The 11,646-nt window shown below is 43.9% G+C and overlaps 1 long non-coding RNA gene across 1 annotated transcript; it reads right to left on the reverse strand.

Moving 5' to 3' along the window:
- Positions 1–10,508: 10,508 nt before the first annotated feature.
- On the reverse strand, positions 10,509–11,439 carry LOC125174577 (uncharacterized). The gene is made up of 3 exons (XR_007155454.1): positions 11,353–11,439; positions 11,095–11,204; positions 10,509–10,656 (listed from the first exon to the last, which is right to left on the reverse strand). It is a non-coding gene; the product is annotated as an uncharacterized LOC125174577 (long non-coding RNA).
- Between the last annotated feature and the right edge of the window lie 207 nt (positions 11,440–11,646).

An 11,646-nucleotide genomic window follows, 5' to 3' on the forward strand; every position in this document is an offset into this window, starting at 1 on the left:
AGAAGAACAGGGGATTGGTAGTTAGATGTTGTCCCTGCTGCAGACATAGGCCATTCAGATAAAAGTTGTCCTTAGCTCTGTATCTAAGCCAGGGCAGAGATAAAAATTCTTTTGCAAGAGAGCTAAAAGTTTTTCTTGATCCTGCTGGATCTTGATTGCCTTCAGCTCAAAATAATTCACTGCCAAAGTGGCATATTTTGGGGTCACATATTCTTTTCCCTTCAGTAGAAATGAAGATGGCTTCTGTGTGTTTAAAATTCCACCTAAGTCTCTATCAGGTTTTCCTTACACTTGGCCAACTGTCATTCATTTACTTTGGTTGCCTGCCTCCTGGAAGTATTTGAGTTTACACCCCCACCCCCCTCCTCATAATGTTTCAGCTTTGATTATCCTTTCTTTGGGGATGGGGGTGTGTGTCTAGTTGCTATATATATTCTCCCACCTCCAGAATGTTATTCTTTTAACCACATCATGCCTCATTGCCTCCATATTTCCTTCCTGGGGGGAGTGTCTGTTTCCATCCCAAGCTCTAGGGCACTTATTCCACATCATTGCATCCCTACCTCTGCCAAGTAGGATGCCAGGCTCTGTCATCTCTGAAGACTGATAAAGGAAATTTCTCTCTTCACTTCCTCCTTCTCTGATGGTCTCAGGGCATTTTCTGTGGCCAGGGTATCTCTTCTGCCTGGAATCCAGGTCTGTGGATGTCTGCTTTTGACTTCCAATACTCCACATTGTCCATTTCTATCTTTTGTAGGAGTTAAGCAATGGTTGAAGTATATGAAAAAAGGTAGTTTTGTAGAGAACTTTATACTTTAAAATACTTCAAGATAATTGGAAATTGTAGATATATATCCAACAATGGTTTTTTGGCAGTTGAGGAATTGAATGGTGTTTGTTATTTCTCCTTCACTCGACTTTATTTTCTAAGTAAACTATACAACACATAATACTTTTGTAATCCAAAAATAAGACTGTTATTGAACAAAAATTAAAGTCAGTCTGCATGAGCTCATTTGAACTTTATTTAAAAACAAACAAACATCTAGCACATAAGAGGTAAAGGATGAAGCAAAGGCAAGGAATTTTGATACCCTCCTTCCTCTGACCTGTACCTCTTGTCAGACCCTGACCCAATGGCCAGAATCTTGGTTTCTTTAGTTGGATTTTTGTTTTGTTTTGTTTTGAGCTTTTATACTTGAGATCCAGAAGACTTATCTGGTGCTGAAGCAGTAAGATGTGGACTCATGTTTTCTTTGCTTTCTGTATTCCCTGGAGATAGATTGGTTCAGTTCAGCAGCCAGGAAGATAATGTGAATGAAGAGAGTAAAGTGAGTGGTAAGGAGCGTGCCAGGCACTGTTGTGAGCTAGACAGTATGTATGGGCTCTGTCTCTAGACAGTGGTCTGCATGTCTGTAGCTGGCACTTCCATCTGGAGCTGGAGTGCAGGGCTAGCCTAACCTTATGTGACTTTGAAAGTGAAGTTGACCATCCAGGTTAAAAATGACAGATGCCCTGATTATTGTGTGTTGAATGCACAAGCAGCAGCATATGTGGCCTCAGCTACAGTGTGGAAAGCCTCTGATCCCTGTTGGCCATGTGACTGTACGTCATTTAAGTTCTCGAGGACTCCTATCACCTATTGAGGGGAAGGGAGGAATTAACATACCTGGTGAAAATAACATGGGGGTGTCAAAGAGAAAAACATGTTTAAATAAAGAACTATTTATTGAATACCTCCTTTCTTGAGGTATTCAAGATCAAGGAGCAAAGTCCGAGCTGTTAAGGCAGAAACCAATCCTTTCAGTAAACGGCAAAGGAATTTAGAAGATCTGAATGTTCAGAAGGCTGGAAGAAGCAGGTTCAGAAGCTGTGCAGCCAGAAACATCATCTAAAATCATGCAGCCTGATTGGCTAAGATGTCACTGTCACTGGGCATGAGATGCCTCAGTTTATACTGCTGTTGAAAAAGGCAACCATGCATAGTGCTCTAATAAACACAATAACCAACCATAACCTCTGCCACCCACAGTAGAAAAGCCCCCATTCCTCACATCACTGATGTACAGCTCAACATTTGGTGCCCATGTGTCTGGCTGCAGAGCCTCAGCCTTGTACCCATACCCTCAGCACAAAAGAGGCTGGGAAAGAGACAGCATGGTCTTTTAGCTTAGGAAGGGTCTCAGGTGGGGTTGTGTGAAATACAGGATTACCTAATAGAAACAAAAAAAGTTCAAACACTGAGTGCCTAAACAATAGAAAAATGTCCCTTAGATTTCCTATCGTTGAGGGATTTTTAGTCATTTGAAATAGATGATCCTGTTTTAAATACGCTACACAATTGTAAACCATGCCCATTTTATGTCAGCGGACTTTTAACCAGCTCACTGGTCTGTTTGCCTAGGAAGATCACCGAGTGGAAGGGTTGTCACTAGATTTTCTCTTTGGACACCCAGTTCCTTTGTGGCATGCCAGACTTCAGAAGCTGGTGTTTTCCTGTTACTCCTGGTCTTTCCTCATCTGGAAGTACTGAGCAGACCAGGATGCTGTGATCATCTCTAAGAATAGGAAGCTAAAAATACCCTGAGGAGAGGGCAGGCTCCTTCCTGGCTGTACAGGGCCAGCCAGTCTGTCATCCATCTTCCCTGTCTGTCCTCATTTCCATACCATTGTCCCTCAGCTTTGGGAGTCATGGCATTGCTTTGCAAGTTAGCAAACTAATGAAAAGGCCCTCAGACAATTCTGTCTTACACATCTTTGTCTTATATTCTGTGTCTCTGTGAAGAGATGGGATTGAGCTCTACATCCTCCTGAAGCTTTCCTTCTACCCATTGCAGAAATCCCAGTACAGCAGCTTAACAATCCCCATAAGATGATAAATTCCTGAAGGCAGTGACCAGGTCTTTGATTATTACCACTTTATCCCCAGGGAGTAGTACCATGCACAGCTCATGACTGGCATCCAAATATCTGTGGAATGAATGGTAATGCATTTGATTTTTTTAAATGTTTATTTATTTTGAGAGAGAGAGAGAGAGAGAGAGAGAGAGAGAGAGAGAGAGAGAAAGCGAGAACAAGAGTGAGCAGGGAAGTGTAGAGAGAGAGGGAGAGAATCCCAAGCAGGCTCTGTGCTGCCAGCACAGAACCTGATACGGGGCTTGAACTCACAAACCATGAGATCGTGACCTGAGCCAAAACCAAGAGTTGGACGTTTAACCAACTGAGCTACCCAGGAACCCCTGTTTTTTTTAATTACACGAAAATTAAAGGACTCCACACTCCCCCTTCCACACCACCCACAACTAGGTAAAGCCAGAGAGGATCTAAGTAGATCCTGTAACTGTGAATGAAATCTGAGGGTGTCTTCGGGCACAGGTGGGTCCAGGAACTCTCTGTTCTTATCCTGAGTTGGGCATGCTTTTCCTCTAACCCTCCCAATAACTCCAGGAGAAGAAGATTTTATCCTCATGAATTAAAAAAAAAAATCCAAGACTAAATGTAATTGGACAGCTGGGTTGCTGGCTGATCCAGGCAGGGAAGCAGTAGGGCTGGGTTATTGATTGGTTTGATTTGTGCTGCAGACTCCCTCTTGGAGTCCAAGCAAGCCCATACAAGTTCCATGGGTTGGGAATGGAGAAATTGAGGCTCGCTAAAGCAAAATTGAAGTGTTATTATCAGTATACAGGATAGATGCCAGACCTAAGTGTGTTGAATGATGCCCCCCCCCCGCCCCCAAGAGATCTGTCGACCTGGAACTTATGAATGTCGACCTGGAAAAGGATCTCTCCTGACCTAATTTGTCTTAAAATGAGATCATCCTGGATTAGGGTAGGCCCTAAATCTAATAACTGGTACCCTTAGAAAAGAAGACATACACAGAAGACAATATGAAGACCGAGACATAGATGGGAGCGTTCCCTCCACAAGCCAAGGATGGCCAGGATTCACTGGAATCTGGGAGACATGTGGAACAAATTCCACCTCAGAGCCTCCAATAAACCTGATGACACCTTGATCTTTTTTTAGACTTCTAGCCTGCAGAACTGTGAAGGAATACATTTCTAATATTTTAGGCCACTGGTTGGTGATGTGTGTTACAGTAGCCCTAGGAAACTTATACTCTGGGTAAATAAAAACAACTGAGGTTTACTCTGGTCACAGCATATGGGCAGTTCTGGTCTGGAATATTAACCTGTAAGTCAAGAACTGTCAAGACCCCGGGCTGGGATTTGTAACTACTTCTGCCCTCATTGACTTCACTCTCGGGGCCAACTGGCTGGGAATCCAGCTGTGCTGGCCACCTCTTTTGGATATACCTCCTTTACTAGACACTATTGAATTCAAACTACCCATTTAATCCATGGCAAAAGGATAACAGAAAGGCCCACAGGCCTGTTATGTCTGTGTGACAGCAGGCACACAGCTGCTGGCTGACAGAACAAGGCTACACTATACTCTGTACATCCTGATGTTTCTCCCCTACCCACTTGTAGCTCTTAAGATAGAGACACTTCAAGTCTGAACAATCTACATGGAGGTTCTACTAGGTCTTTGAAGAGATGCTGCTCACTAACTCTGTAACATAGCATCTCCTGGTCCTATGATGTTGGGGATGGAGGGAGGTGAGGGACCCACACTGCTGCTAGCTGTGGTGCTACCCATGGTGTGAATGCTTGGGTGTGGGTAGGGGAACTTTGATTTTGGGTTTTTGGATTTTTGTTTCTGGTTTTTTTTTTTTTTTGAGCTTTTTTCCTTTTCCTGAGAAGAGGAAATACCTAATCTCTATGCTGATCCTTACAAGAGTGTTGTTTTTCCAGATCATTAACTTCATTTGTTTTCCCTTTTTTCTGGGCCACAAGCAGCCCTGATAGAAGTGAGGATTGCTGGCATGGTTTGTCAGAGGCTGGCAGCCAACATGCAGACTAAAGCCCCAGTGAACCTGGAGCTTGGATATGCAATGTGTCAGGCCTAGGAAAAAGGCATTAGTGTGATGCTGGTTTTTGGTTTGTGTTTTTGGTTTTTGTTTTTGTTTGTTTTGTTCCTGTTTTTGGAGGGGGGGGGAGTAGGAGAATATACTAAAAGATAGATTAAAAAAAATGCATTAGTCTGAGTCTCCTCTTCAAGACAACACACTTTTCGTGAGTCGTAGTAAAGATGTGCCATTAGGTGTCGGTCCCTTGGAAGGAATTAAGAGAAGAAAGAGTAACTGTTTGTTTTGGGTTAAAGTAGAAATAACCAGAAATTAACCTGCTTTTGAATTAAATTCAAATCTCCATGCCATTGCCACGTGGTGTACATATGCACTGAAAACACTCATCAAGAACTGAATTTTGGGGGAAAAAAACCCACAAAATAACATCATTGATTTGTCAGGGTCATCAAATACAATGAGTCAAAAACTCAAGGCAGATAGATATTTTAAGTCTGTCAAGCAAAAAAACATTTTAGTTGAAAAGCCAAGTCACTGTAATAATTTTGTATTTTTAAATAGAAGTACCTTACACGGATGTGGAGCATGGGTGTTAGACAGGAGTCCTACGCGACAGGCCAAAACAGTAGTCTCATCAGCTTGGTACTTAACTATAGGATCTTGGAACTGGAGTTTCTCATGGCTGTTCAAATGCTAAAGTCTTTACAAAGCCTTCTTTTGTGGATATCTACCCCTTGTCCTTCTCTCTATTCTCTGCTTGCCTTTCTCTTCTTTCCTACCTTTTACCTTCTACAAAAGTGGCTTCCATTTTATTTATTTATCTATCTTTAAAATTGAGTTATTTTTACTAAGCAAAAGTGCACACCACCTTACAAAAGAAAGATGGTTCCATTAACAGCAAGTCTGAATTGTGTGTTCTCTTTTGTTCAGGAGGGGGGTGTCTTTCTTGTTCTATTTTAGAACAGATTTCTTTCTTTTAAGTGCTGAAATACCGTGAACTGGCTACTTAACAAACACGTCTACATTGAACTCTAGGTGACTTGGACACACTAAAGGCATAAAGTCATTTTTAAGGACCGCTCCCTTTTGACTGTAAGGTGCTAACTCTGTGTGACGCATTGGTGGCAGAGGCACCTATGCAAGTTTCCTTGGAAGATGTGAAGCAGCAGCAAGTGGCTGAGGGACCTCAGACAAGTCAGTGAGCCTCTCTAGGCTCCTTTCATTTTCTGGAAGAGTGCTATGCCAGATGATTGCTAAGGACATATAGAGCTCAGAATTTCTACAGTTCTATGACTTGAGTTACGCCAATGATGATTACTAATAAAAATAATAACTTCAATTTATTGAACACTAACTACGTTTCAGTAACTGTGCTAAGAAACTAATGGTCCCTGTTCCTTTTAATTACTGCATGAACCTACTAATTAAAGAGATAGAGTTATAATCCCCATTGTATCCGTGAGAAAACTGAGGTTTAGGGAAGTTAATAGACAGGTCCTTACTTGTGTCCACGTTCCTCAGAGTCGCACTATACTGTAAATTCCATTCCAGCCTAGGCTCAACTTATCAAATGGGATTTGAATTAATGAGATTTTACTGAACTAGGGAACATTTCTCTCTTAATGTCTTCCCATCCATCCTGCTAATTGGTCTTATAATTTTAGGCTCAGAGGCTTTCATCCTGTTCAGCTCGGAAGGATGAGGGATGGCAATAAGGGCACGTACCTGAAATGCTTATTTTGACCTTTCCCATCAGGATCTTTACTCACAGTTAAATTCGTCTGTATTAGACAGGAAGGAAAGTCAACCCTATTAGACTCTGTGACTCACAGGATCGTTCTCTTGTTCCAAATCTGAACACGCCTGGATTCAATTCCTCCAATACGCTTAGTAATGACCAAACAAACTGGCATTCTATTTTTTGTCTCCTGTTCAGGACTCCTAGGCGGCTGCGCTTCTGGGCATCTACTTAATGTGCTTTTCTTTCCCCTGGGAAGTAAAGGGGAGGATGCATTATCGGTGCAGGTGATCCATTACTCAAGTGTTCAGGGGAGAAGAAGTCTCCGGGAGCTGCCTTGTGAAAGAGTCAGTTAGAGGTGTTCGGCCTTCTCTGCCCTCAGTTGTTACTGGCTCATTCGTTTTCAGCCTCCTCGGCATCTCTCTCTCCTTCCCTGGCTCCCTCCCACTCATGTTTTGGGTGCTGGCATCCTCTGCTAACATCCTAGAGGGAGAGGCCTTTCATTTGTTTGACTCCTGCGGCCTCTGGAGAGCTGTGGTGCCATTGGAGGTGTATGAGACCTTTGCCAGGTCTGTGAAGGAATCAGTGGCTTCCTGGAGGCTTAATGCAGAAGAGGAGGAGGTGTCCCTTTCAGGTTTCTTTGCCACATGGGGTTCCTTGGGGAAGTTTTTTAAAAAGCCCCTGTGATGTTTTTTTTTTCTTTTGAAACAAAGAGAAGAAAGAAGAAAAAGCCCCCAGTGCCAACCAGGCTCTCACACCCATGGTATTTTGGATCAGAACAATGCAGCCCCGTTATCTGCAGCATGAAACAAACCCCACACTTATGCTTCAAGAGAAATCACAAAATCCAACAGAAGCAAAAGTTGACTGGAATGGAATAAAGATGGGTGGTGGCCACAGCCCTTCATGAACAGGGAACATATATACCCAAGTCCCCGATCCCTTTGTGGAACCTCTGTGCCAGGGAAGAGCTGGAAATGACACTTTGTCACTAGCTTCTCGTGATCAGTCCGTTTTTGCATTGCCTGGGTCATCCCCAAAGCACTTGGGGATCTGTAGCATGGAGGTCAACACTTTGGGAGACAGAATCGAGAACACTGACTGAGTGTGCCTTAGGTGTCTGACATTGTTCCCTGGTGCATTGTCTACATCGTGTTCATAACTATCACAGGCGGTAGCAATCTTATCCCCATCGTGCACATGGCAGAAAGAGACTTACAGACATGACTTTGCCCGAGGTCACCCTGGTAGAGGAGACAGCAGAAAACAGGTCTCTGTAGTTTTACCCCATCCTACCGACGCCGTTCTAAAGCTGACCAATACCTTCATTGGACCTCCTGTAGAAAATCATTATGCTTCTGGTAAGGAGACAACACTAGTTGCAGGCCTTACCTCCTCCGTCAAGAGGAGTGAGCATTTTGGTGCAACTCAGGCAAACTGATGTATCCTGCACTGTGAACAATTTGGAAATATCTAGTGAAGATGAATGCACATACCCTACAGCTCAGCAATTGTACTCCTCGGCGTATATCCTAGAAAAACTAGCACACTGTCCATAAGGAGACTTGTCCAAGGATACCCATTGTATCATTGTTGCCATGGTAAAAACTGGAAACAACTTCATCCAGTCACCAATTGATAAACATTTAGCGAATTGTGCTAACTTCATGCAAGGCAGTTCTATGTGGCATTTATAATCAATGAACTGGGTTCATTCACATGTGTCAACACAGGTAAAACTCCTATCTGTTGCCCTGAAAAAGCAAATGGTAAAATGGAGGGACCATATGAAAATTTTAAAAATACACAGAAATATTATGTTGAATATCTGTTCTTCAGGGCTATATGCATAGATAACAAACGTAAGAACATGGGTGGGAGAGCACCTACTTCAGGATAGTGGCTTCCTGTGGGGAGGGAGAAATTGGACGGGAAATAGTGGAGGGGAGGGCAGTGAATTTATAACACTTTTTTCCCAAGTAGAAAAACAAAACAAAACAAAACAAAAAGCATGGCAAACTGTCTGGTTGTTGCATTCCAGGAAGGAGGCACACATTCTCTCTCATTCTCCGTAACTCTGATTGTTTGTGCTTTCCTATGTGTTAAATTAGTTTGTAACTAACTGTTTCAAATGAGGGAGAAGTGGGGAAGAGCACCTTCAGGGTGTTTCAAAGGTCATTTTTGTTTGCAACCTGCCCAGGCCCCAGTGCGTGTGGGCACTTTCCAGGGCTCTTCCAAGCACTGAGCAGATGGCAAATGTGAGAGACGGGTCGCAGAAGCTTCTAGGTATTCCCGATGATCCTTCCAGCTGTGTCTCCGCCTCGGTGCCAGTCTGGATGGTCCTCCACAAGTGGACCTGCTACTGTTTTCTCATCTAACTGTAAAAGGCAGAAATTCATATTACCGCTGTAGGGTAGAAAAGTCAGCCGCAAGCTCATTTCTCTGGAGGTGGAGACTAAACGTTGTTTTTCTGCCTACTCGACTTGTGTCTAGAGTGCCGGGGTAAGCCCCAGCCCTCCGGAGAAGGATGCCTTAGATTCACGCAGGAATCTTTCTGTCCTCCGACCCCCTGAAGTTCTTCCTGAACTTTCTGCTGGCAAATGCCCAGTGCAAGCCTGTTTTTCCTACGGGAGCCCATCACTTACGGGCACTCCGTTCCAAACACAGCATCACCTACGCTTCTAAAATGTCTCCTGCCCATTTCAGACGTGACTTTGCTCACTGGTTATCAGCAAACTCCCTCTCCCATCTCTTGCTGTCCTTCCCCTTCCTGTCCCTCCTGTCCTTTGTTTCCTTTTCTCCCTCTTCCCATTTCTCCTTCTCCCCCTCCCTCTCCTCCCCTCCTCCCTCTTCTCTCCCTCTCCCCACTCCCTCTCTCCTGCTTTCTCCTCTTCTTTCCATTTACCCTTCCTCCACAGGCATGACTGAAGGGCTCTGGTAGCCTACCCCGTCTCTAGATCTCCAGTTGTGTGGACTCCCACAATCTTTATCAATGAAACACTGTTAGGTTTCAATTTCTTCCAACTGAAGAGTCTGTAAATGTCCAAGAAGTTTTGGCCTAAGTACTAGAAAACATGTATTCAGGGTTCTGTTCAGCCTTGAATTAATCATGTGACCTTGAGCGAATCGGATGAGTTGATTAAGGGGGGATAATACGTGGCTCCTTCACCAGGCATCATGAAGACCTGAGAACGTGTTTCTGAGACAACTGAGGATAAACAGAGATGCTCCTGATGTTGCTTCACTGTCAGGTGGACACCAGCGAAGGGCAGGGAGAGGAGGTGCTCACTGTCCAACCGTGCTGAGGGTGACTCACATCAGCACCTCCCATTGTTTCAGGAAGGGTGTCCTCTTTCCGAAGAAGTATGCAGAGTAGGGATCCCCGGGAGGGCATCTTGTAGCTTTATGGATATATATGCATTTCTTTGACGTAAAAGAGGGAGAATTTAGTTTACCCCTGGCGTATGAAGATTTTAGGTCTGTGCAAGGAAAAACCTGTCTTCCTAATAAGTCTTTAAGTGATTCTTTTCTGCTCATTTCCAATTCACTAAGACTTATTCAAGTAATAATCTCTACAACAGGATGAAAAACGAGGCAATAAATGCATACTGCAATTGATTAAATGGAGAAAGCTGGGCTGTTTGTAGAGTGTGCAGCACAGAACTGCAGAGGGTAGGAGATTGCAGGAGAAGCTGAGGTATTTCTTGTTGCTGTTTTTAGGGTGGGGAAGGCCAGTGCCTGCAGCTCTGGTAGGTGTGGTCAGCAGTAGGTGGTCTCCCTGGAAACTGTAGTTGGAGGCCTCCCCTCCACGGCTTTGGGTTCAGCACCCCATGTCTCTGTTGGCTGTATTTATTGCAGTCTGGTCTTCTGGGAAGTCCCATGGACTGTAAGTAGGGAGTTACAGGCTGTGTTCCCAGCTTTGGAGCTATTTCATGGTGTGATTTTTATCCTTGCCTTTGTGGGTCATGGATTCTCAATTCGAATATGGCTGGAGTGGAGAAAAGTCTTGTTTTTAAAAACTTAAGTTAAACCTGAGCAAAATTGTGGCACCATCCCTCCATGCTCGTGTTGTCTCTTTTTATGTGTACTGAGGACTTCGGTTATTAAAACACTGCTGCTGGGGTATTTCTGAATAGGGAAAGGGCTCATATTAGGCAGGGAGAGATCAGAGAGCCTCAGACAGGCTGCAGCTGCAAGTGGGAGATTAAAGAAGCAGGGTTGGGGGTGGGTGGGAAAAAAAAAAAAAAAGGATGAAGGTATTCCAGACCTGCCTGGGCTAGGTGCCATGTGTGGAGTCTTGCAAACTTTCCGATAAGGTCCCAATAAAAAGTCAGGGACAAAAATCCTCGGTGGCTCCCCAGCTGGGACCCCTCTCACTCTTGAGAGCTTTATGCTTTCCCTCAGTAAACTCTGTAGCTTTGCTCACTCTCTATTGTCCTCTAGATTCATTCTTGGACTCCATGAGAAAAGGACCAGCATCTCTTCCACCGTCCTATAACACTTCCATGGGCCTCGTCTCCAAACCTTAAGGGGGATCTGGAAAAGGGAGCATTAGAGAAAATGGACCAGTTGGTGTGGACCACACAAGGTTGAGCCTGGCTTTAGAGAGAAGGTAAATACAGGCTAAAAGGGAGAAACCCTGGGTAGCAAGAATATTGAGCTGTTTAGGGGATCAGCTTCTGACCTTGAGTGTTACAGATTGAGCAGTATCTGATGCTTTTCAAAGGCTCTCCATGGGTGACATTGTAGAATTCCCTCAGTGCTGTTTGTGAGACTGGTTGCTATGGGATTCTTTGTTGCAATATGTATCTTTAAATGCAATTCTGACCTTCAGAGGGGCTCATGACAACCTTTTCCCCACATGGTGAACTGTAGTATAAAGAATTTTTGTTGTATGAACGCATTCATTCCTGGGATTTTTTGTTTAGGGATTTTGCTTGTTTTCCTACAAAGGTAATATAATAAGTAATAATTTGGG

The sequence above is a fragment of the Prionailurus viverrinus genome, chromosome A1 (genome assembly GCF_022837055.1).
Source record: "Prionailurus viverrinus isolate Anna chromosome A1, UM_Priviv_1.0, whole genome shotgun sequence".
Taxonomy (NCBI): Eukaryota; Metazoa; Chordata; class Mammalia; order Carnivora; family Felidae; genus Prionailurus; species Prionailurus viverrinus.